Below are 23,389 nucleotides of genomic sequence, written 5' to 3'. Positions count from 1 at the left end.
TTCCCTGCAGAAGTGGAAACATATGTTTACCAAAAGACATGTACAAGACCGTCCTAGCAGCCCTATTCATAATAGCCTCAAACTGAAAACTCTCCAAGGGCCTATGAACAATAGAAAAAGTTGAGGTGTCTATTTACAAATGAAATACTATAAAATAAGAATGAACAAAGTATTGCTCCATACAAATATATAGACATAATGTTGAGCCAAAGAAAGCAGGCACACACAAAAAGTATATACTGTATGATTCCATTTAGGTAGAGTTCAAAAATAAACAGAAATAATCTATGGGTTAGAAGTCAAGAGAGTGATTGCTTTGGGATAGACAGTGACTGGGAGGGGGGAAGGGGAGGGTTCTGGGCTCTGGTAATGTTTGCTTTCTTAATCTGGGCACCAGTTACACTGGTATGTTCACTTTGTGAAAGTTTGTCAAGCTGTATGTTCATGATTTATACACTTTCTTGCATAGATATCGCACTTTAATAAAAAGGAAAAAATATTCAGTGGCCTGAGTATTTTTCAGTAAATACATATAAATGTTTCCATTGTAATCAGCTCAGTTTTATCTGTCCTGGATACCTCCTCATTTCTGTTTCTCTTGGCCAGCAACCATCTGACACTCATAAGAGATTACTTTCATAAGGTGAAGTATGTGTGTGCATGTGTACACACTTTCAACCTCAGTTACCCACATTTTTATGATATCTTTGGAGATACATATACAGTTTTCAGCTGCCCCAAAGCTACTGAAGTCTGGGAGTTTGCTGGTTGGGGGCAAGGAGCAATTTGTAAATAAATAATGAAGCTATGTGGTACTAACACCTCACAAGAGGGCCAGATATAGGCAGGGAAGAGGGCTTTGATTTCAAACGGCTTGTCCCTGGCCGCACACAGGCTCTAATAGGACCGTGTCACGCTTGCAGGGATTGGCAGGTGGACACAGGACAGTGGCTCTGCTGTTTGTCCCAACAGAAGACTTCATTGGTCACACTCGTGGGTTTCCATGTAGCACTCGAGTGTCGGATAAATGGAAAATTAATTGGGAACTTTAAAAAATATTCTATTCCAGGGGCACCTGGGTGGCTCAGTGGGTTAAAGCCTCTGCCTTCAGCTCAGCTCATGATCCCAGCGTCCCAGGATCGAGCCCCACGTTGGGCTCTCTGCTCAGGAGGGAGCCTGCTTCCCCCTCTGTCTCTCTGCCTGCCTCTCTACCTACTTATAATCTCTGTCAAATAAATAAATAAAAATCTTTAAAAAAAAAAATTCCATTCCAGGGATGCCTGGGTGGCGCAGTAGGTTAAGTGTCTGCCTTTGGCTCAGGTCAAGATCGCAGGGTCCTAGGATCAAATCCTACATCGGGCTCCCTACTCAGCAGGGAAACTGCATCTCCCTCTTCTTCTGCTGCTCCCCCAGCTTGTGCACTCACTCTCTCTCTCTCTGACAAATAAATAAATAAAATCTTCTTAAAAAATATTCCATTGCAGGAGTTTATACTGCTCATTCTATAATACCCCTAACTGAAAGGACTATGCCTTTTTTCTTTTTCTTTAATTCTTCAGGATGAGAAGCAGCAAGCTATGAAGTGGTAAAGGGGGCAATGGGGAAAGAGTAGAGGTGTGAGAGCCTCTGAGTGACTGTGTGACTTTGGGCATAAACCTCCATCTCTGGGACCCTTGGCTGCTTAGCTGTGAAATGGGGGTAATGACAGAGCAGTCCTTATATAACTGTTGTCAGGATTAAATGAGATAATAGTAGAGTTAGCGGATCATTCTATTCTGGTACAGAGCACAGTCAGCAACCAATAAACGTTAGAAGTATCTAACTAGAAGTTTACTATTCAATTTTTGCTCTTGAGAAGGTTTCAACTTAGCATCTAGATTTTTCCATTGCGGGGGGGGGGGGCTTATAAAAAATAGAATCCTGGGGGGGCGCCTGGGTGGCTCAGTGGTTTAAGCCGCTGCCTTCGGCTCAGGTCATGATCTCAGGGTCCTGGGATCGAGTCCCGCATCGGGCTCTCTGCTCAGCAGGGAGCCTGCTTCCCTCTCTCTCTCTGCCTGCTTCTCTATCTACTTGTGATTTCTCTCTGTCAAATAAATAAATAAAATCTTTAAAAAAAAAAAAATAGAATCCTGGATGCCCCTATTAGAAGGTCATCAAATATCACATATAATTGTGATATTTGTGAATTGGCAATTGTGTTCACTGTGAAAGCTGAACCCTCGGTGTCAGAGCCACAGTGACAGAGTAGTTACGTATGTTGGAGGCCTGTCTCCAAACAGACTACAGGAAAAAAGTGTTTCAAACCTCTGCTTTCCCTTGGTTTCTCATTCCATTGCTTGGTCCCTTCCTTCCTGAGCTGTCTTATTCTTCGCTCTCACCCCTCACCTTTTTCACCTCTGCTTGCTTCCTGATGTTGGCGTAAGTTTAGGAGTCAGGGTGTTGGGGGACAAAGAGGCTAAACTTACATGGAAGGAGTTAGATGTGAATGGCAGGACACAATGAGAGCCCAAATGAAGAGACTGGGTGTGAGCAGGATTCATTCGTGAGCACACATAATATTTTGGGCAGTCTCCTGAGATGGGCTGCATGGCAGTTTTGCTGCCTGTATTCAAATACATTTAATAGCGCTCATTGCATTTCTAATCATGTTACTCATAAGGGAATTTCTATCCTGAGATATGACAGAGAGGCACAACAGGCATAAGGAACAAATATTGGCAAAACAAAGAGCAAAATATTTTACCTGCAATGTTGGCCTCCACCTTTGGTAAAAGCAACACACACACACACACACACACACACACACACTGAATGTGGCCAGAGTTTCTTTAGGATCCAAGAAAATGCTAATCGATAGGTTGACAGTTTTTTCAAGATTTATTTTTACTTCTTTCTCTATCTCCCTTTCTCAAGTAAAATAAGAAATGCATACATCAGGAGCTCCATGAAAAGGGAGCTGCTTTTTCCTTTCTTTTTGTTAGCTGCATATTGATGGGAGACCAGGGAAGCAAAAATTTGTGACAAGACTTCAGTTTTTTGCTTTATATCATCAAGAAACCTAGATATACCATATACTCGGATTTGCCTATATCAATGAAAATTAACAAAATGTAGAGGTAGGGCCAAGCTTTCCTGCCATGACTCTTCATGATTGAGACATGGCATGAAATTGTTTAGCTGAAAAACACTGAGTTGCGTTTTCAGGCATATCTTTCAACACATGTGTGGGTTCATGACCCGTGCGCTCCTGAAATCAGACTGTGCTTTGAATCAGTGTACCCTCACAAATCCTTATCACAGATGCAAAACTTGCCCCAAGCCAAAATGCTCTTCTAGCTTGGTGGCAACACCCGGATGTAGGGGGGGGGGGGACAAAAAAACAAAAAAACAGCTAAATTTTAATTTGGAATAAATGCTATATGAGATACAACTAGGGATAATCTTATGGAAATATGCAGGTGGAAAAAAATGTCCTAATGATAGCTTCATTGTGCCATTTCATTTTCTGAATTTAGGTGATTCATCTAAAAATATCTACAAACTTAAAGACGGAAGGAGTAAAGGCAGAGAAAGGTGAAGATTTTCTGCAAACAAACCAACTCATGTTGTATGCAGAGTTCTACATGCTTGTTACACACATAGCTCTACCGCACCGAAGAACACCACAAACTCCAACGGTGGACCTTCAACACTCATGCATACTGTGGCAGATTAATATTTTCATATATTAACAAGTTTTCCCCGCTCACAGTTTCTTTTACTGCTTATTTTTTTTCCTCATTCAGGCATCTTTCCAACACCTCAGGAAAGGTAATACAAAGACTTTAAAAACGAATAAAACTCTTGGCTGTGGAAAGTTTCAAACGTCTAGGTTATAAATTGTGGTGGTAGTTGTATAACTCTATAAATATACTAAAAACCACTGAATTGTCCACTGAAAATGGATGCGTTTGTATGGTCTTGGAATCACATCTCAATAAAGTTGTTTTTAAACAGTTACAAAGTTTAGATGAGGCCAAAACCCACAGAGCTGGAAGAGAAAGAACCAGGCTACCCTGCACTCAAACTAAATGAATATTTTTCTGACTCAGAAAAGAGAGAAATCTGAAATGCAGGGCTTTCAACGTAGAGTACTAAACAGGCCTCCTGGTTTGTCTGCCTCCTAAACACAGGTCAACTCTTAGGAGGAAGTGGGTTGAAATACCCAGCTAGATTTGAGGAATGTGAGAACAGAAACAAACCTGTATTCTGTTTCCTATAGCCCAAGACTCCAGTGCAGAAAGGTCTATACAGGTGTCCAGGCAATTGGCAATGAGACAGCCTCATTGAGTTTGTTATAGTTCAAATTATATGGTATTAGTGGAATGTTTCCTGGTATCCAAGAGAAGCTCAGATATTGCACTGGCCTAAAAGGGGAATGAAGTTTAGAGTAGTACTCTTTGTGAACTAATGACCAAAGGCCAGATAGCAATGAGGGTGCCTCAGCAGAAGGCCACATGAGTAAACCGCAAAGAGGAACATGTGTCCCCTTCCATGCCCACATTGTGGCACTACATAATCCTTCCTGATCTTAAAGACAGTCCCAAGGCAAGTGAAGGAGACCCTGAATTGACTTGAGTTTGGTTTTTGCCTCTTATCCCAATGAAGGACCAAGTTCAGTTTTAAATAAAGAAATGTTACATCAATTGAACTGAGTTTAGAGACCGAACTTTTATCTAATAGTTATTTTAAAATCAGCATATGAAATCAAGAAAGTCTCAGATCCAGAATGCCACAAGCTACAGTGGGCTAGTTTTTTACAGAGATTGCAGAGAGATTTTTTTTCTGCCATTGATGCCTCTTGAGGCAAATCAACTGGGCATTCCAAATTCAGAAGGAAAGAATCAGGAAATTAAAGATACATTTACATTAAAAAAAAATACTGTGATTGAGTTACTTTCTCAACAATGGTCTCTCTTTCCCTGAAAGGTTACACTACAATGACATTAGATCATTTCATGGGTTGAGTTATTCTATTAGGCCTTGAACAATCTGATTAGAATGGCTTTGAGTTAGAAAAGGAAAAGAATATTAGAGTGTTTACTCTAGGTTTTTCCCATTTTACATATTACCATTCAATTTATCTTTGTGCGCTCTTGCTTTCTTCTCTTCTTTAATTTCAAATGTTACTTCTTGGTTCTTGCATACTTTTGTATGCAACAGAAATCAATGCTATTGGAAAATATAGATGTTTGGTATCTACCATTAATGCAATCACCTCTTTCTTGCAATTATCCCCCATTTTTCTGTTCCGGACACCTGAATCTCTCAAAAGAATGACCTATGTACATTGTTCTCTATTTGCTCACACCACCACCCCCTGCATTTATACTTTAATTCTCTGCAATCTGATTCCTGCTCCAAGTACTTTTGAAGGAGGGGCATGACCACATGTCACCATCGTTTAATGACCTCCTCCCTGATTCCCAATTCCCAATCCTCAATATATGCAGTTGGTTTTTGTTTGTTTGTTTTTATGATTTCTCTCATAAGTTTAACATAAGAAACAATAAATGCAGTTTTGTAGCAGTATTTGTTATAGGTAAATACTGCAGTTGTTGTGAAATGACCTCTTTCCTTCGTTTTTGAGACAGCACATTGTTTTGATTTGCTTTTTATCTCTGGCTATTCATTCCTACTCTCTTTTGCTGGATTCATCTCCTGTAATTAATCTCTAAATAAAACTCAAGGCTGAAACGGGAAGCCCCTTATCTTGATCTACTGGGATATTTCATCATTTCCATGGGTTTAAATACCATTTTAATTCTGATGACTTTAAAATGATACCTCACTTCTGAGCTTCATACCCACATACAACATTGCTTACTTCAACAGGATATCTTATAGACATTTCGAACTTAATAAATCCAAAATGGAATTCCTGATTTCCTCCCCAAACCTGTTGCCTCATCTTAAGTCCCAATCTTCTCCTTCTCAGTAACTGGCACCACCAATCAGTCAGCTGCTCAAGTGAGAAATGGAGGTGTCATCTTTGATTTTTCCATTTCGTCATGCTGTACATCCATACAACAGCAAGTCTTGTCAAATCTATCTCCAAAAATAAGTATTAATCAGTTTGTTTTTCTATATCTTTTCTGCCCTCACTTTACAGTAGTACACTGTCACCTCATTAAATGGATTATTTGAAGTTCAACTGATCTCACCTCTTCCATACTTACCCCTTACCAAGCCATGCTCAATACAGCAGCAATAGGTCATTACATTATTAAAATGTAAATTTTGTCTCATGTCAGCCCACAGCTTTGGTGTCTTCCCATAGCTCTTAGAATAAAATCCAAAGCCCTTATCTCAGCCTGAGGTCCTCCTGACTTTCCCACAGTCTCAACTCATACTGCCCCTGCTCTTAGTATGAATGGACCACTCTAGTAACTACCTTTTTTAAATGTACCAGGTCTTTTCTTCTGCCAATGCTTCAAATGACTGTTTTGTCTGCCTGGGAAACTCTCACGCTCTCTACTTCAAGCTAAATATCACCTCTGAGATTTCCTTCTTGAACTCTGTATTTAAAGTATGTCCCTCATTTTCTATTATCAGCTTCTTTCCCTTATCTTCATAACACTTAAACACTAACTGTAACTATTTTCTTGTCTGTTTACTTTTTGTGTCTCTCTCACCAGAGTATAAGCTCCAATTTGTACACAAAATAAATCATGGCCATCACATTCCTTATTCCATTCCTAGAGATTAGTACAGGGCCTAGCACACAGTAGGCACTACAAAAGAAGTCGATTGGTATTATCACAATAGAAATCAAGTGCATATCCTCATGCATTTGTATATGGATGTATATGTGTACAGGAAAAAGAGAAAAGTACATGTCTATGTAAGCATATACAACACAGGCAATGGAGATAATGACTGCGGCACATGCATCCTTCGGTATAAAGATGATAGATAACGTACATACAGTGATATCCTTACTTCGTTAGCGTTAGTTACTTAGCTGTGGGATTTGTTGAAATAATGACCTCCAACACTAAAAAAAAAAATTTGAAACTTTGCCAGCCAGCCTTATCAAAGGGAATGTTTAATCAGAACCTGATAACGCGTCACATTATAGTAGAAGCTCAATTATATATTTGTTAATGGATTTTTATATGTTTTGAATATGTATTTGAATTTTATTTTTTCACTTCACTTGGATGTGGCTGACTTACTGCAAATTTGGGGTCAACGCTTTGTGGATTTATATTTTTGTTTATGTGCTATATGAGAGCATGTCAATATTCACTGATGATAATTTTACAGCATTCCTTTTCCCCATGATATTACTTCCTTTTGGGTATGAAATTTACTCCAAATGACTTTCAGAAAACTTCCCCCCAACATCGATAAAGAGGAAAAGTATCTGTTGCCATCAGAGAATATATCTGCCTATGTCCTATGTGATCAGATCAGGGTGCTGTCCCCGCAGCCTGGACTCTGACATCCCACATTCCTCAGCATCTCTCATTACCCTGTTTCTCTGATTGTTAATTTTATGTGTCAACTTGGCTGGGCCATCATGCTCGGATATGTAGTTAAACGTGACTCTAAATGTTTCCATGGAGGTTTTTAAAGATGAGAGTAACATCTAAATTAGTAGACTCTGTCTGAGTAAACCAGATTACCCTCCATAAAGTGGATAAGCTCCCTCCAATCAGTCAAAGGCTTTAATAGAAAAAGATGTATCCCCAAAGCAAAGGGGGCTCTGACAGAAGACTACCTTTGGCCTCAAAGTGCAGGATCACCTCTTTTCTGGGTCTCTAGCATGCTAGCCTACTTGCAGATTTTGGACTTCTTGGCCTCCACAGCTGCATGAGCATATTTCTTTTCCTTTTTTTTTTTTTTTTTTTTTTTAATTTATTTGACAGACAGAGATCACAAGTAGGCAGAGAAGCAAGCAGAGAGAGAGGGGGGAAGCAGGCTCCCTGCCGAGCAGAGAGCCCCATGCAGGGACTTGATCCCAGGATGCTGGGATCATGACCTGACCTGAAGGCAGAGGCTTTAACCCACTGAGCCACCCAGGCAACCCGGCATAAACATATTTCTGAAAACAAATCTCTTTCTCTCGCCACACACACACACACACACACACACACTCACACACTCTCTCCCGCCCCCACCCCTATCTATTTCTTATTCATCCTGTTTCTCTGGGGAACTCTGACTTATACTGTTTCTACCGCCAACCCCTTTTCAATTTGCTTCCCATTACTTAAGAGAACCACAGACACTGCTAATAAGACTGAGGCCCATTATTCCTGTTTCAAACTTGCAGGAAGAGTAAGAATGATTGTAATACAGGTAAATGGAGAGAACCTGTTCTCTGAGGTGGAACACATTAGTCTCTCTGGCCTTAAAACTCATCCTGATCACCCTTTTCACCAACTCGAAGGCTTCGGAGTCTGTAAATGGGATCCTAACAAAGAACTCCACAATGCAAGCTCTCTGCTCCCCGCTCCTCTATTGACCATGCGTATTGACTCTGGCCAGGTCAAGAGCTTTTCATTGCTTTAGTTTCTCCATATGTTTGTGTAATGCTTATTTCTCCAATATTCTGAACTCCTTCCATAAGCAGGTGCCCCAGAAGAGCAAGTGTAGCTATTGATCTGGTACTACACGCACAGAAAAGCTCCAAATAACACGCCTGAACCCATTACCCTGCTTTGTCACATATTAAAAGCCTAGAGATTACCAGAAGTATTTGGTTTGGGTTGTTCTTTGAAAGATATGACTGTACCCACAAATATTCACAGAATACTTGTTGAGGACTCTTGAATCACAAAGGCAGGTCCTTCCCTCTTCTTGCCACATCTTTGATGGTGATGAAGAATGTGTTTACTCAAGTTCACAAAAGAGAACTCGGTTTGCTCTGTTTTAGCAACAGATTAGGATTTTCAAAGAAATACTGGCAATGTAGGTCATTTTCCTGAACGAGCTTTGAAGCCGCGTTGAAATCTTATCAGTGTGTCAAGATTTAAAAACTCCCACCTGTACATCGCCCTCCCTTCAACTCTTTTTTGAGCAGCTGCACCCCCTCCTTTGTCGATTATGTGTGAACAGAAGCATAGCATACACTCAGCTCTAGGCACTAGAAACCACTGTAAGTCATTTCTATCTCCTTGTGGCCTATCTGGTAGGCAGATTCAAAGCAAACATGAATTCCTAGGGATGTATTATAAATATATTATGTGATTAAATTGTGCTAGCTCACCTGCAATGGATTTGTGCTCACTCTCTCTCAGAACCCCCATTCTTCCAGCAGTAATCTTCCCAAAGGGAAGGACTGCTCACTGGGCTCTTTTTAAAAGGCGTGCAAATCTCAACGCCGCAACCATTTAATGCCACAAACGTGATTGTAAAGAGAGCACAACAGAATGAAAATATTGTATTTTCATCACTCATCAACAGAAGGCTTATGTGTAATATACCCGTGGCAGGCGGGTCTGGTGTGTATACTCGTTTGTTCAGGAAACACATCAGATTACTTCACTTACAAAACCCTATTAAATAAGGTCAAAAGTCAGCCAAAAAGTATGTTGTGAAGAAAAAGTCCCCTCCAGCCAGAGGGGACTCTGCCTGCCTCTTACTTTCGACCATCATAGCTTTTTCTTCTAGGGGGCTTCTGTATGAACCAGCAAATTCTAGTTTTTATGGTAACAACTCAGCTCATCTAGGATAATTACATTTTAGGGCGTTCGCAGAGCACACGCTCATACGTTAGCGTCAGAGCTCCCTTTCGGCCGAGCAGGACTCCTCCCACCCGCTTGAACGGCATCCAACCCCAGACGCAGGCCATTGACCTTCATTCAGCATCGTCCCCATCGCCAAAGTGCTAAAACCAAAAAACTAAAATCCAGAAGAGAGTCAGACAGCAGGGCTGGAGGACAATGAGTTCAAGTCCCACCTCTGATCCAACTGAATGCTCACACGTATTTTCAAAAGGAACAACTCCGGGGACGCCTGGGTGGCTCAGTTGGTTAAGCAGCTGCCTTCGGCTCAGGTCATGATCCCAGCGTCCTGGGATCGAGTCCCACATCGGGCTCCTTGCTCAGCAGGGAGCCTGCTTCTCCCTCTCCCTCTGCCTCTGCCTGCCATTCTGTCTGCCTGTGCTTACTTGCTTTCCCTCACCCTCTCTCTGACAAATAAATAAAAAATATATATATATTAAAAAAAAAAAAAAAAAAAGGAACAACTCCGAGCAAGCACGGTACAGAATTTCCTCCCTGGCCCATGCTGCAATACTTCTCTTCCGCTCTCCTGGAAAGCGGGAGCAAAATCTAACAACTAACCCCCAAGAAGGACTTGCTGCCTAAGTGTTATTTTCCCAGCTCAATGTCACAATTATTCAGTGTGCTGAGCACTATATGTCTTTTAATTTCCTATAATCCCTACCCATAGTATAATGTGGAATTCCATTTATTCTATTTTAAAAGGGATGAAGTCATTCAGGGTGGAAACTATGACCTGATTGAAAGTACTGAAATGCTGCTATGTCTCAGACTGGGCTCTGGCACATGGAGAAGTATAAATTAAACTCTTCTGCAGACATTTGATCTCTTGCTATGAAAAGGGATATTGTGTTTCCTCTGTTTAACAGTATTCTCTTCCACTGTGAAAAGAAGCCTGTTTGCTTAAAAAAGTGTGGCATATTTTTTCCACTATGAGTGGCACTGCAAATGAAATCACAGCACGCCCTGAATATAGTTCCAATGGTCTATATGAATTGTACATCTATCAAGAGAAGCCAATGTTGAAATTGTGGTCACTTAATATGAGATGAATAATTTAATAATATGATGGCTGATCACAACCACATCTCTGGATGCTAAGACTGGCAGCTTTTGTGGAGTGCCCACCTACAGGCATCCCTGTGGAAAGCAAGTTAAACAGAAACAGCCCTGCCTTCTAATCCCAGCCCATCTTGCTGCACACCAGAGGCTGCCCACACACCAGGTCAGGTTATCACTGTTACTGGTGGGACATGATTCTGAAAGTGCATGCACATTTTATTAATTGAGCAGAAACATTCCCTTCCATTTCCATCCACAGATCCTAGGTGCTTTACTAAAGTCGTAATCATTCTTTTTGAAAGGATAAACTTTGAAAATTTCTCTGATAGCATATGACCGCAATGCGTTACAACGGACCTTTCGTTAGTATCTGGCATGGGGTAGGCACTGTGCTGACTGAGTGAACCAAAGCTACCACCCTTTTTCCAATTCTGTTCTGCCCTGTCTGTGAAGGTGTGTCAGAAGCTACCAAAATGTACTTTTTCATGTAACATCAACTCTTTGTTATCCTCTCCTTGACCTCTCCTCTCCTACCATGGGACGCTGGTGCATTTGTTAAGTGCTGATTTGAGAGGTGGGAAGACAATGGAGACCTCTCCCAGCCCCCCACTTCTCCAGCCCCTGCTGAAAACATAGCTGTTTCTACTCATTTATATACTGGAATTTGGGCAAAATGTCCAGTGGCTAGAATCCCAACAGTTTGAAAACCATTCCTGGAAAGCATGTTTTTCTGCCTTAAATGAATTTGATTTTTATAGGATTGTCTGGAGAGATGGCGTAAGTAAGGAAGATTCCATGATGGGTACCACAGACCCAAAAGAGGACCTTCATTGTCATAAGCATGTAATAAAGTATATTTGGAAGGAACAAAGGATTTATTTTTCTTAAGTACAGTACCAATAACAAATTTATTTCACTTTGTAATGAGAGGAAAAGATAGCCTGACCCACAACTTTTTTATCCCAACCTAATTGGCGGTGCTTACTTTAGTAAAGCAATCTGGAGACCCAATAAAAAATTTGGCACAGTTGCTTTTTATATTGTCGTCATTCCTCCTACTAAAGTGGCTTGCAAAATTATAGAATGTGCAACCCCAACTATTTCCTCATTATTTTGATGCTCAGTAAGGTTCTATATTACAGCATTCCTCTTAGAGCTTAAATAATATATGGTGAGCTGAAGAATGCTGTTTTGCTCAATTTACTTAATCATTTTTGCAATGTTTCCCAAAGTTCCCTGAAGATCGGGAACACCTGGAGTGCTTGACACAAACAGATTCCTGAACCCCAAACCAGACCCACTAAGCCAAAACTTACAGAGGGCATGTCTAATAATCTGCATCCTTAATGAGCCCCTGGGATGACTCTTACCCTCACAGAAGTGATGAGTACTATGAGACAGAGGTCCATCGAGTCCATCCCTATCAACAGACCAACTTCCCATTCCACCCTTTGTGTAGTTCTCCTGCTGTAGAGGGACGATTCAACTCAAGAGGTTAAAAACTTGGTAATCTTGGAAGATGCACACAGCTGTCCTGCCAAGCCACTATACTAGCTGGTGTGATCAGTCTGGGATCAAAAGTTAAATATTTTACATCTGAATGACATAGCAGATATGCAAAGGAAATGTGTTTTTCCAATATAGGTCGCCATAAGACCATTTGCTTTGCTCAAATATCTCCTTCATCTCAATGCAGCTGAAAGGGAAAATAACACCCAGAATATGGCAGCTGAAATGGAGGAGGCTAGGAAGTATTTAACAAATTTTTGAAAACTTTCATTATGCAAATTTGACCTATGACCTTGAGGGATGCTTCTGAGTCTCCTTTAAACACCACATAGCTACATTCTCCCAATGCTAAGGACTTGGAGTTATCACATATTTATCCTTTTGAACGATTGGTGTGTACCTTTGTGGATGACAAATGACTTCTCTCATTGCACGAGACATTAACTTTCTAAGACAAGTAAAATATTGAGTGGCTATCTGGTGCATTCAAACACTGTAGACAATGACCGGTGGTCGGGGGTAGGAAAGGCGGGTCAAGAGAATATATATTATCAGTGTGATGGGATTCGCTTTGGGACCCTAAACATACAACTGACTGATGAATCAATTTGGAGTTGAAACTGTACACTGGCCAGCTTTATCTTCCTCTGTACCCTTCAAAGGCTCACAGTCTCCTACAGGATCCGTTCCAAACTATTTAGCACACATGTGGATCCAGCTTTCTCCTTCCTCTTCATCTTCTTTCAGTCCTAACCTAGTACTGGTGATTCAGTATCAGGAATCTCTTGTAGCTTCCTGAAGAAACCTTCCTGTAGAAAATCCTGTATTCCCCAACCTTTGCTGCTGTAGTCACCTTTACCTGGAATTGCTGTCTCAACCCCCGACTTTAGGACTCAGCTTAAGGGTCATCATTCCCAAGAAGCCATCCTTCTATCCCCCATCTTTGTCACTGAAATAATCAATGTCATAATACTGTCCAAATTCTAGGATGTAAGCTACAGGGCTAAGGAGAAAGGAAGAGAGGGAATTTACTGGCTTTTTTGGCCCCAATGTCCACTACAGAGCCTGGTCTATGGAAGGTTCTCAAAGAGATGGTTATAGACTGCAATTATGTTAATCAATCCTGGGAGTGTTTAAAATGATGAGACCAGATTACTCCTGCCAATGTTGCTTTTCTGTTGTCCCTCAAAAATGACCACAATACTTTTTTATTACAGCCTTGGAGACAAGGCCAGAAGTAGAAAAAACACTCCATTCATTTTTGATAGAATATATTTGTTTGCTGTGCTATGTGATTCTTTTTCTGCCTATTACGTGTACATTTAAAAAATTAGTTGCACCTTTTCCTTTCGAAGTCCTTAGTAACCATGTTGTTTCAGATACAAAGGCCTATAGAGCAATGCCCACTGCCCTGTGAATGGGGCCTTTGTTCTCAGTGCTGTTTTGGTAGGAAATGGTTGCTATTTAGGTTTCCAAGAGGGAATATAAACTATGCTCACCTAATCAAACAGACCAGTAAATACAGCAGTTAATCTGACAACTTCAAATTCCTGAGTTGCATTCTGAGAAACAATTTAACACCAACCATCATTTAAAGCCTATGTAAATCATAAGCCTTTGGTTACTAAGAGCTTTATTGTATTTTATTTCATTTCATTGTATTAATTACTGCCACTGCCCAATTCTAAATCATATTGCAGTAAGAGATTTCTTGTTGGTGGAAAAGAAAAGAAATTCCAGAGGAAAATATAGCATGAAAGTTCAAAAATAAAACATGTTAAACAGATGTCAAAGAAAGAGAGAAACAGCATGGGTGACTATGTGAAAGGGAAATCTGACCCTGTCCTATCGGTGGGCTATGAAGAAGAACTGATCCTGAGGACAAGAGAAACCCAAGTGCAGGTCTATGGTGCCTGAGGAGTGAGCCTGCCCATTGTTCTCATCTATTCATATAGTTATTGCAAACTAGTCTGCCCTGTGGCTGTGGAATAAAAGGCAGTGCCTGTTTATTCAAGTTATTAGCAGTTTTACAATGCCCTCACCAAGTCACCCTGCACGGTTAGTCACTGCTTCAGGAACAAAAGAGCTAAAACAATACTTGCATGGAAACAAACAAACAAAAAAACCACCTAGTTGTTGAATGCAATATAGAATGATGCTTCAAAGCCCAACAACAACCACAATACAATCTGTTGGTGTGAAGGATGGGCTATGAATGTCACCATTTAGATCCTACCTGCTTGCTAATAATGGCAATACCCTCTTAAAACTATGTCCTTGCAACTGATCAGGGAGCAGGGCCCAACATGCACACAGCACGTGCTAAAAGCACTATCTGAACTGTTCCTTCCCTCTTGAAAAAAAAAAAAAAATCTAGTGTTTCTGGTTTTTAAAGGAGCCATTGTCACTCCTGGTTGAATGTTTATTTTACTGTCTCCTGCACAGCAGAGGGCATTTCACCTATAAAGAGTGATTATAGAGCACTGGCATGATTTGAATACTCTAATCAATGCTAGTTAAAGTAGGAATAAATAAACTTTTATGGCACCGGGGTTCCTACCCTTCATGGAAATTATTGTTAATTTATTGAATCAATAATCTTAAAACAATAAATTGTGATGCCCTTTGTTTTACTAAGCCCTTCTCACAGTGTGTTAAAAAGCCAAGGGCTTTATAAATATTGCAACGGGCTGGGAGAAGGGTTTTTTTTTTTTTTTTTAAACCAAGTCTTTGTATGTGAGCCGTTATGCAAGAGATTAGACCGTAAAAGTTGAAAGTGTGTATGTGCGTTGAAGGTGAGGGGAACTTGGAGTGAGCAGGCACTAAAAATAATAAATAACAACAACAACAATAATAATAGTAATTCCTATACTACTTAAAGCGGCTGAGCAAGGAATGTGGATTCTTTTTCTCATTAAACCTGTGACCGTTTGAGGTGGTTTGGTTTTACGCCCCAGATGTCTGAGAATTATTACTTTCAAGAGCTTATTTACTACAAATCGGGGAGAAAGGCTTTTGGTTGACGCAAACAGGAAGCTGACTGTCCAGAAGGAATACTTGTCCTCAATCTTTTTCTCTTAGCCATAGTCCCATGTTTGTTTAATCTGTTCTCCACCAAAACCCTTAGCAAAAACAAAACTCCTAGATTCATTTTGAATTTTGCACCTCCTACAGTCCTGAATTCTCGAGGATAAGATATGGGCCCTAAAACAGTGGCTGACACGTGGTTGGCTCCAAACCAAATATAATGTGCCCTCTCTGGGGCTGTCCTGGGACTGCTTCTCCACTCCACACACAAGTTTAGCAGGTCAGGAGAACTGTATCCTTGCAATCTTTATTAGTTTTCTCATTATGTTTTTACCTTTTGTAGCAATCAAAGTATCTTTTGGGTACCTATTCATCCTGTTACAAAACTGTACCCAAATGCAAACTCTCTGGCTTTAAAAAATAAAATATAATGGAGAAAAGTGCACATTTGGGGTAATATCTGCAGATGAGACATTACTGTAGAAGCGATGTCCCAGAAGCACCTAATATCCAAAGCTTTCTGTGTAGATTAAGCTCCTCTAATGGCTCTACAGCTACTATATACAATTATCTGCTCACTAACAGCATCCCTTAAAACAGACGTAAGGGATCTTTGAAGCCGAGCTCTGCATACCTTAATTACGGAACCAATTTGGGACACTATTTGTTCCAACATTTTTTAAAGGCCTTCCCTAGATTATAAGAACACATCTAATTCAGGATTATTTTTTTGTGCTTGGAGACCACAGACCTGAAAGCAGGCAGTTGGAATGGCCCCCCGGGGTGCCACTGTTTGCCACCACATTCTGCTGGGGGTGTTGCAGTTTTTGTTACAGGACTGACCTAAAACCAGAAATATTATTCCCTGGAGCTGAACTTGCGACAGAAGTTCCCACTCCATGGGATCCAGCTCTGACTATGGGACTGTAATAATTTAGCACCTGAAGGGCCCAGCAGGGAAACTTTAGAAGCCAACGATTTATGGAATTTCCATCAATCACTGGTATCCTGCTTTGAAGAACTCTCTGTGAGTTCAGTGAAATCTCAAGGCATCTTCCTGGGATTCTGAAGAGTTCAAGAAATGTACCTGTACTAAAAGAGCGAAAGGAGAGCCCATATGTATCAAACACCTACCATATGCCATACATGATGCTAAATTAGCTAAATCCTCCTATAGTTGACCCATTGGCAGAGGCCCTCGGTCTGATCCACTGGTTAAGAGATGGCTCCAGACAAGGAAATTCCTGAGCTGGGTTTGATTTACAGGAAGGGTATGGCTTAAGTCAAGACTCTAGTTCAGTCCTAGTCCCCTCCCACTATATATTCCCAAGGCAACTCTAAAGCCCCTGGAATCTGGTTGCAGGACAAGAATCAATTCCATGAGTTTTAACTGCATTCAACCACTAACAAGATGAATCAGGACTCCAGGCAGTCAGTAAGGACTGACAGCAAGAAACACAAAACAATGGCTGCCATGTAAAGACTGGCTACTACAAGGGGACCACTATCTTGGGAGACTTACATGTGATTTCATTTAGCTCTCACAACAGTGCTTGGAGTAATGGATTGTGATCTTGATTTTAGAAACGAAGACTGGGGACCTCCAGAGGTTCGGGGGCTCACCCAAGGTAACAGAGTGGCAGAGCCAGAAGTCATGTCTGGTTCCTCCCGGATCCAAAGGCCATCCGTATGCCAAGAAACCATGCTGACAGCCCTCTCCTAAACTGACATTGTTGCTTCAGTCCCTGTGTACCTTCAGGGAGTTGGCAACTGTCTCAGAATGATCTCTTTTACTCACAGAAATTAATCTAAACCTTGCCCTCATGGATACTCCACACTCTGAAATTCTCATAAAGAAAGAATCAATATCCATTATGTAGGTACCGGATTCATAGATTTCAGCAAATTCATTCATAAATAGGAAAGTTCAATGTTGATTTAACATTAGTGGGTCTATTAATATTAAAGGTGATTAATTGTATTCTTCCAGCCTTAAGACTTTAATGTCCATGCTCTTCCCCAAACTGCTTAGTAGATAGGATTCTCTCCTTATGTTAGGTAAGAGATAAAGTTACCCTCAGAAATGGGAGGAGAAGTTGTATGGATATGTATATTCAAAAACTGAATCTTTGGGGGATCCAAAAACAATCACGTGCCTGGGATTCACAGAGATGAAGGCATAATTTAAAAACAAAAATGGTCTTAGCTCTGAAAATTGAATTATTTTATCACTTCTTACTGTGGATAGCAGCATTCACTGCCCAGACCGCCCTTTTAGGACTAAAGTTCTCATTCCCCACACCTTCTGCATTGGTGACTGATTGCTGAGAGAGTCCCTCTCCAGGAATCACCCTTGGCAAAAGGAGCCACCATATTCAAAGTTACACAGCTTCTTAGGAAGCAGCCCCCAGGCAAGGACTGGTCTATGGGATGGGTCAAAGGCTCTTCCTCCTACCTCACTTAGGCGTAACTGATGGGCCATCGTAGCTCCAGAGCTTCCACTGGATCCAAAGCGGCCCTGATGCCACTGCATCTGATTTCAGTCTCTTTCTCTCTTTCTCTCTCCTTAACATTGCTTTCTTTTCTCCCTTATAGATCGTTTCCCAGAGAACTGCCCTCAGTAAACCTCCTGTATACAAATCATCTCAGAGTCTGTTTCCAGGGAATCTGACCCAAGACCCCCTCTAAAGCACAGAGGTTTATCAAAGCCTTGCTGTAATTCACACAACCTTTCTCTGCCTTTACTTCCTCCACTTGTCATTACCAACCCAAATTGTCACCCCAGAATAAATGTTGTCCCCCCCCCCATATTATGGCTCCATTTCTGATGGTTTCTGCATACACAAAACTGATTTACTCAAAGCTTTAGTTTTTCTTTGTCCTTCATGGTTGGCCTACCATCAGTCTCCTTTAGGCAGAAATTTTGTGCCAGACCACCATTTCATGTCTCACTGGCAAGCAATCCCATGGATTTGGCTAATTTTGGTTCAGGTACCTATCTCTGGATTGTCTAGATGGAAGACAGAGGAGATCTAAGGCATAAAAGATGGCCACCCCTGCTTAAGAAAAAGTTCAAAGCATCTTTCTCAGTAGAGAGAACCATGGATGTGACCATTTCTCTTAGCAGGGAAGGTAGACTTGACTGGCACCATTTCTCTTAGCAGGGAAGGTAGCCTGTTCATTGCATTTGATATGGACTGGATGTTTGTGTCTCCCCCAAATTCAAATATTGAAATCCTATCACCCAATGTGATGGTATTAGAAAATGAGACCCTTGGGGGGTAATTAGGTCATGAGGGTGGAGCCCTCATGAATGGGATTAGTGCCCTGATAAGAAGAGACACAAGAGTTTGTTCCTCTCTCTGCTCCCTACCATATACTGATACAATGAGAAGATGGCCATTTTCAGATAAGGAAGAAGAGACTCTCACTAGACACTGAATCTGCCATACCTTCATCTTGGACTTCCCAGACTCCAGAACTGTGAGAAATAAATGTATTTTGTTTAAGCCACCCAATCTATGGGATTTTGTTATAGCAGCCTGGACCGGCTAAGACAGCATTTAAAAACTAGGTCTGGGGCACCTGCGTGGCTCAGTGGGTTAAGCCTCTGCCTTCGGCTCAGGTCATGATCTCAGGGTCCCGGGATCGAGCCCCACATTGGCCTCTCTGCTCAGTGGGGAGCCTGTTTCCCTCCCTGCCCCCGCCTGCCTCTCTGTCTACTTGTGATCTCTCTGTCTCTCTCTGTTAAATAAATCAATAAAATATTAAAAAAAAAAAAAAAGAACCAGGTCTAATTCTAGTCAATACAACAGTGATATATGGGTATTTATTTAACAAATATTTATTATGCATCATTAATTAGGTCCTATTTTAGGTAAGGGAATAGAGCAGTAAACAAAATGATAAAATTCCTGCCTTCATGGAGTTTATATTTTAGTGTCTAGGACAAAAATAAATAAATAATTGACATTCAACAAGTACAACAACAAACAATCTCCATACATTTATACGTCTTCCCTAGTACAACTTCTGGGTCCTCAAACAAAAAGTCAAATCAAGCTGACCTTTCACCTCCTTTCTCTGCTCATCCTCTCCTATTAGTACTAATGGGCAGGGAAATGGCCAGAGAGGTAGAAAGAGAGAGGAAAGAAACCAACGCCTTAAATAATCCACTTTATTAATAAATTTAGCTTTACAAGTGAGCAATAAAAATCTTCGCCTGAGAGAGAATTCTCTTTCCTCTATTCAGGCTGTTTCATTCAGTCATTTATAATTTTTAACAACATTTATATAACATTTTTACAGTTTCAGAAGCATTTGTATTTAATCATTCATTTACACATTCATTCAGCAAGCATTTATTATTTAATTATGTGTGTCAGGCCCATATATCACCTCCTTTCTCTGCAATGCAACTCTGAGAGGATAGCAAATACTATTAGCATACCTGTTTACCACATGAGTCTGGGGGAAAATAAAACTCAGCAATACAGAATAAGCAGAATAGAAAAAGAGAAGCACTCAGGTTTGTTTCCATATACAATATATTGATAGGAATATCCTCGCACGTGCAAAAAAAATTTTTTGAGCTGGTTTACAATAATACATGCAATATAATAAGATGGAAAAATATAAATGGATTGAAAGAAGCTTAATGAAGGGGCAATAAGAGTAGAACGGAAAGCTGAAAACAAACAGCAAATCAGAAAACAGGTGTGCATGTTAACTATGTTAGGATCTTTCATAATTACTGAAGTTGAGCCTCCAGTCTTTTATGAGCATTGCTATTAGTGAAAAAATGGAAATAGAAAAATAACACTTTTTCAATTACTAAATTGCAAGGGAGGGGAAAAAAGAAAGAGACAGAACTTATGGGATAAAAGACAAGAGACACATCTTCCAAACAACATGTGGACCCTATTGGATCCTGACTCAAGCCAACTGTAAAAAATGATTTATAAAACAACTAGAGAAATTTTAACACTCTTTTTATATATATATATAATAAGGAACTGCCAGGTACTTTAGGTATGACAGTAGGATTGTGCTTACGTTTTTGAAAGAGACACTATCTTTAAGATACCTATTGAACTATTTGAGCTGAAAGAAAACATACAATAGGTATAATATTCCCATTGTCCACAGTAGCTTTGTGTTGGGGCTAATTAATGGACCTTATTCTCCTATAAACCTGGGGAAAAGCAATATAATGCCCAGAGTTTTTGTAAAGATTAAATGAGATGAGCATAATCGATCCTCATCATTTGTGGGTTCACTATTGTGAATCCTCATTACTTGTGACTTTCCTGACTCATTAAAATGTATTTACAACACCAAAATCAATACTCATGGTGCTTCTGTGGTCATTTATAGACATGCACAGAGCAACACAAATTGTAAGTCACCTGAAGCATGTGTTCACAGCTGAGACGCAAAACAGCAATGCTCTGCTTTCTCCATTTTAGCTCTCTTACTATAAACAACTGTCCTTTTCACGGCCTATTTAATGCCATTGTTTTTTGCATTCATGTGGGTTTTGTTGTGATTTCACCATTTATAACTCCCTTCCACCTAAGTGTAGTGCTAAAGTGATGTCTAGTGTTCCTAAACACAAGAAGGCTCTGATGTGCCTCACAAGAAAATACATGTGTTAGATAAGCTTCATTCGGGCATGAGTTATAGTGCTGTTGGCCATGAGTTCCATCTTAGTGGATCAACGATGTATATTAAATAAGACATCTTTAAATGGAAACATACATAAAACAAGGTTATATATTTACCAATTGACAAAAATATTGTGACCAGAGGCTTATAGGAACCTAACCTTGTATTTCCCCTAGGAGCAATTATTCAATATTCACAAATTCAATGTTCACAGCAACTTTATAAAACTTAACTGCTGCAGCTGTATATAAAAGACTTGGGCTAATGCTTTCTGTAGAGCAAGTACTCAGCAAATGTTTTTTCTCCTGCCCTTAAGTGATAGAAATCAGACCCAACTCCTTTCTTGGGACTCATTTCCTGGGTTCTTTACCCTTTTTTGTTTGTTTGTTTTGTTTTGTTTTTTTGTTTAAATATTTTATTTATTGGGGCACCTGGGTGGCTCAGTGGGTTAAGCCACTGCCTTCGGCTCAGGTCATGATCTCAGGGTCTTGGGATTGAGTCCTGCATTGGGCTCTCTGCTCAGCAGGGAGCCTGCTCCCTTTCCTCTCTCTCTGCCTGCCTCTCCATCTACTTGTGATTTCTCTCTGTCAAATAAATAAATAAAATCTTTAAAAAAAAATAAAATAAATATTTTATTTATTTATTTGAGAGAGAGCACAAGAGAGAGGAGGGTCAGAGGAAGAAGCAGAGCCCCCCTAAGCAGGAAGCCTGATGTAGGACTCATCCTGGGACTCCAGAATCATGACCTAATCCCAGGCAGATGCATAACTGACTGAGCCACCCCAGTACCCTTGGTTCTTTTTTCTTAGCATAGCTCTGCAGTCTGTCAATAAATTGTAATGTGTGTAACACGCTATTTGATCTAACATATCTGCATCTAGACACAACTTTCAACCAATATCTGCCTCTCTGGGATTGCTCTAGTTAACGGAAAAGGCACTGGGCTTGGAATTAAAGTGTGGGCCATTAAAATGTGGGCCAATCTTCTGCTGTTCTATGAGCTGTGTGATGCACAGTTGTGTCTCAAGCACCTCAGAGTTCTGTGACTACCACATAAAGAAAATATAATGACTCCATTCTACAGTAGAAGCTAACACAGAAAGATTAATGAAATCTGGAGAAGCTACAGGAACAGATGAAAAAGAAGTGCGAAGCTACCTTCTTTTCTTTTGAAGCCACAGAGGACTGCCCATCCCCACCTAGACAAGTTGTGTATCTCCTATCATGATTCCCAAATTAGCATTTACTGCTGGGCTTCTAAATAGGTATGTCACTACTATTCAACACCACACAATAAACATGCTCCCTGGTGCACCAATTTTTACTAGAACATTCATTGAGAAAAATAAGTTAAAAAGTATTTTATTTTTGAACTGTGGCTCAAAAAATTCTACACAGGAGGATGAAGTACATACTTTTACTGTTTCACAACATATCCTCTGACATCACCTTGGATTTCCCCTGCAACAATGAAGGACAGTCCTCATGCAAGCTAAAGGCATCCTGGCCTAAAGGCCCACCATATCTCTCATTTTTATGTCTCAAGCCCTTTCCCAAGCCTCAGGAACTTGACCAAGATGCGAGCAAGGCAGATCCACAAGTGAAGGGAAGTTAATGCCCTTGAGAAAAATCTGCAACTAACAAGGGCTAAGTGCCCCAGCTCCCTGTGCTTCAGAAGAATAATTCTGAGGAGCAAGCAGCTTTTCTCCTTCCTGTCTCACTCTTCCTACTCTCTTGCCTACCATATAAACTAGTCCAAATCCTTGTCTCAGGCTCTGCTTTTGGACTTAAGGAGAGCTATCTGGTTGGAATGGACTTGAGCTGCATTTGCACTTTACAATGAACTAAATATTTGTTTAGATACTGAACTGCCAACAGATATATGATAGACTGAAAAGCACAGTTCTCATGTACTAAGCAAAAAAAAAAAAAAATGTTTTCTCTTTTGGTAGCTATTTTGAATCATGCTCTAGAATTCAATATAGTCTTCTCTCTGATTAAGGATCTTGAGTGGAGGGGCACCAGGGTGGCTCAGTCAGTTAAGCATCTGCCTTCAACTCAGATCATGATCCCTGGGCCCTGGGATGGAGCCCGCATCATGCTCCTTGCTCAGCAGGGAGCCTGCTTCTCAATCTCTTGCCATTCCCCCTTTTCCCCCCAACCTTGGGCTCTTTGTCTCTATATGTCAAATAAATAAATAAAAATAAAACCTTTAATTAAAAAAAGGAAATTAAGTGGGGGAAAAATAAAATAATTCTCATATTAATCATCAATACTCCCCACTCACATAACCAATCAGGAGTTGACTGTAAGTGAATGTCACTGCCAAGGTCCACAAAACTGTATTTCAG

Source organism: Mustela nivalis, assembly GCF_964662115.1.
Source record: "Mustela nivalis genome assembly, chromosome: 7".
Lineage (NCBI taxonomy): Eukaryota > Metazoa > Chordata > Mammalia > Carnivora > Mustelidae > Mustela > Mustela nivalis.
Note: the sequence above shows the minus strand (reverse complement) of the source record.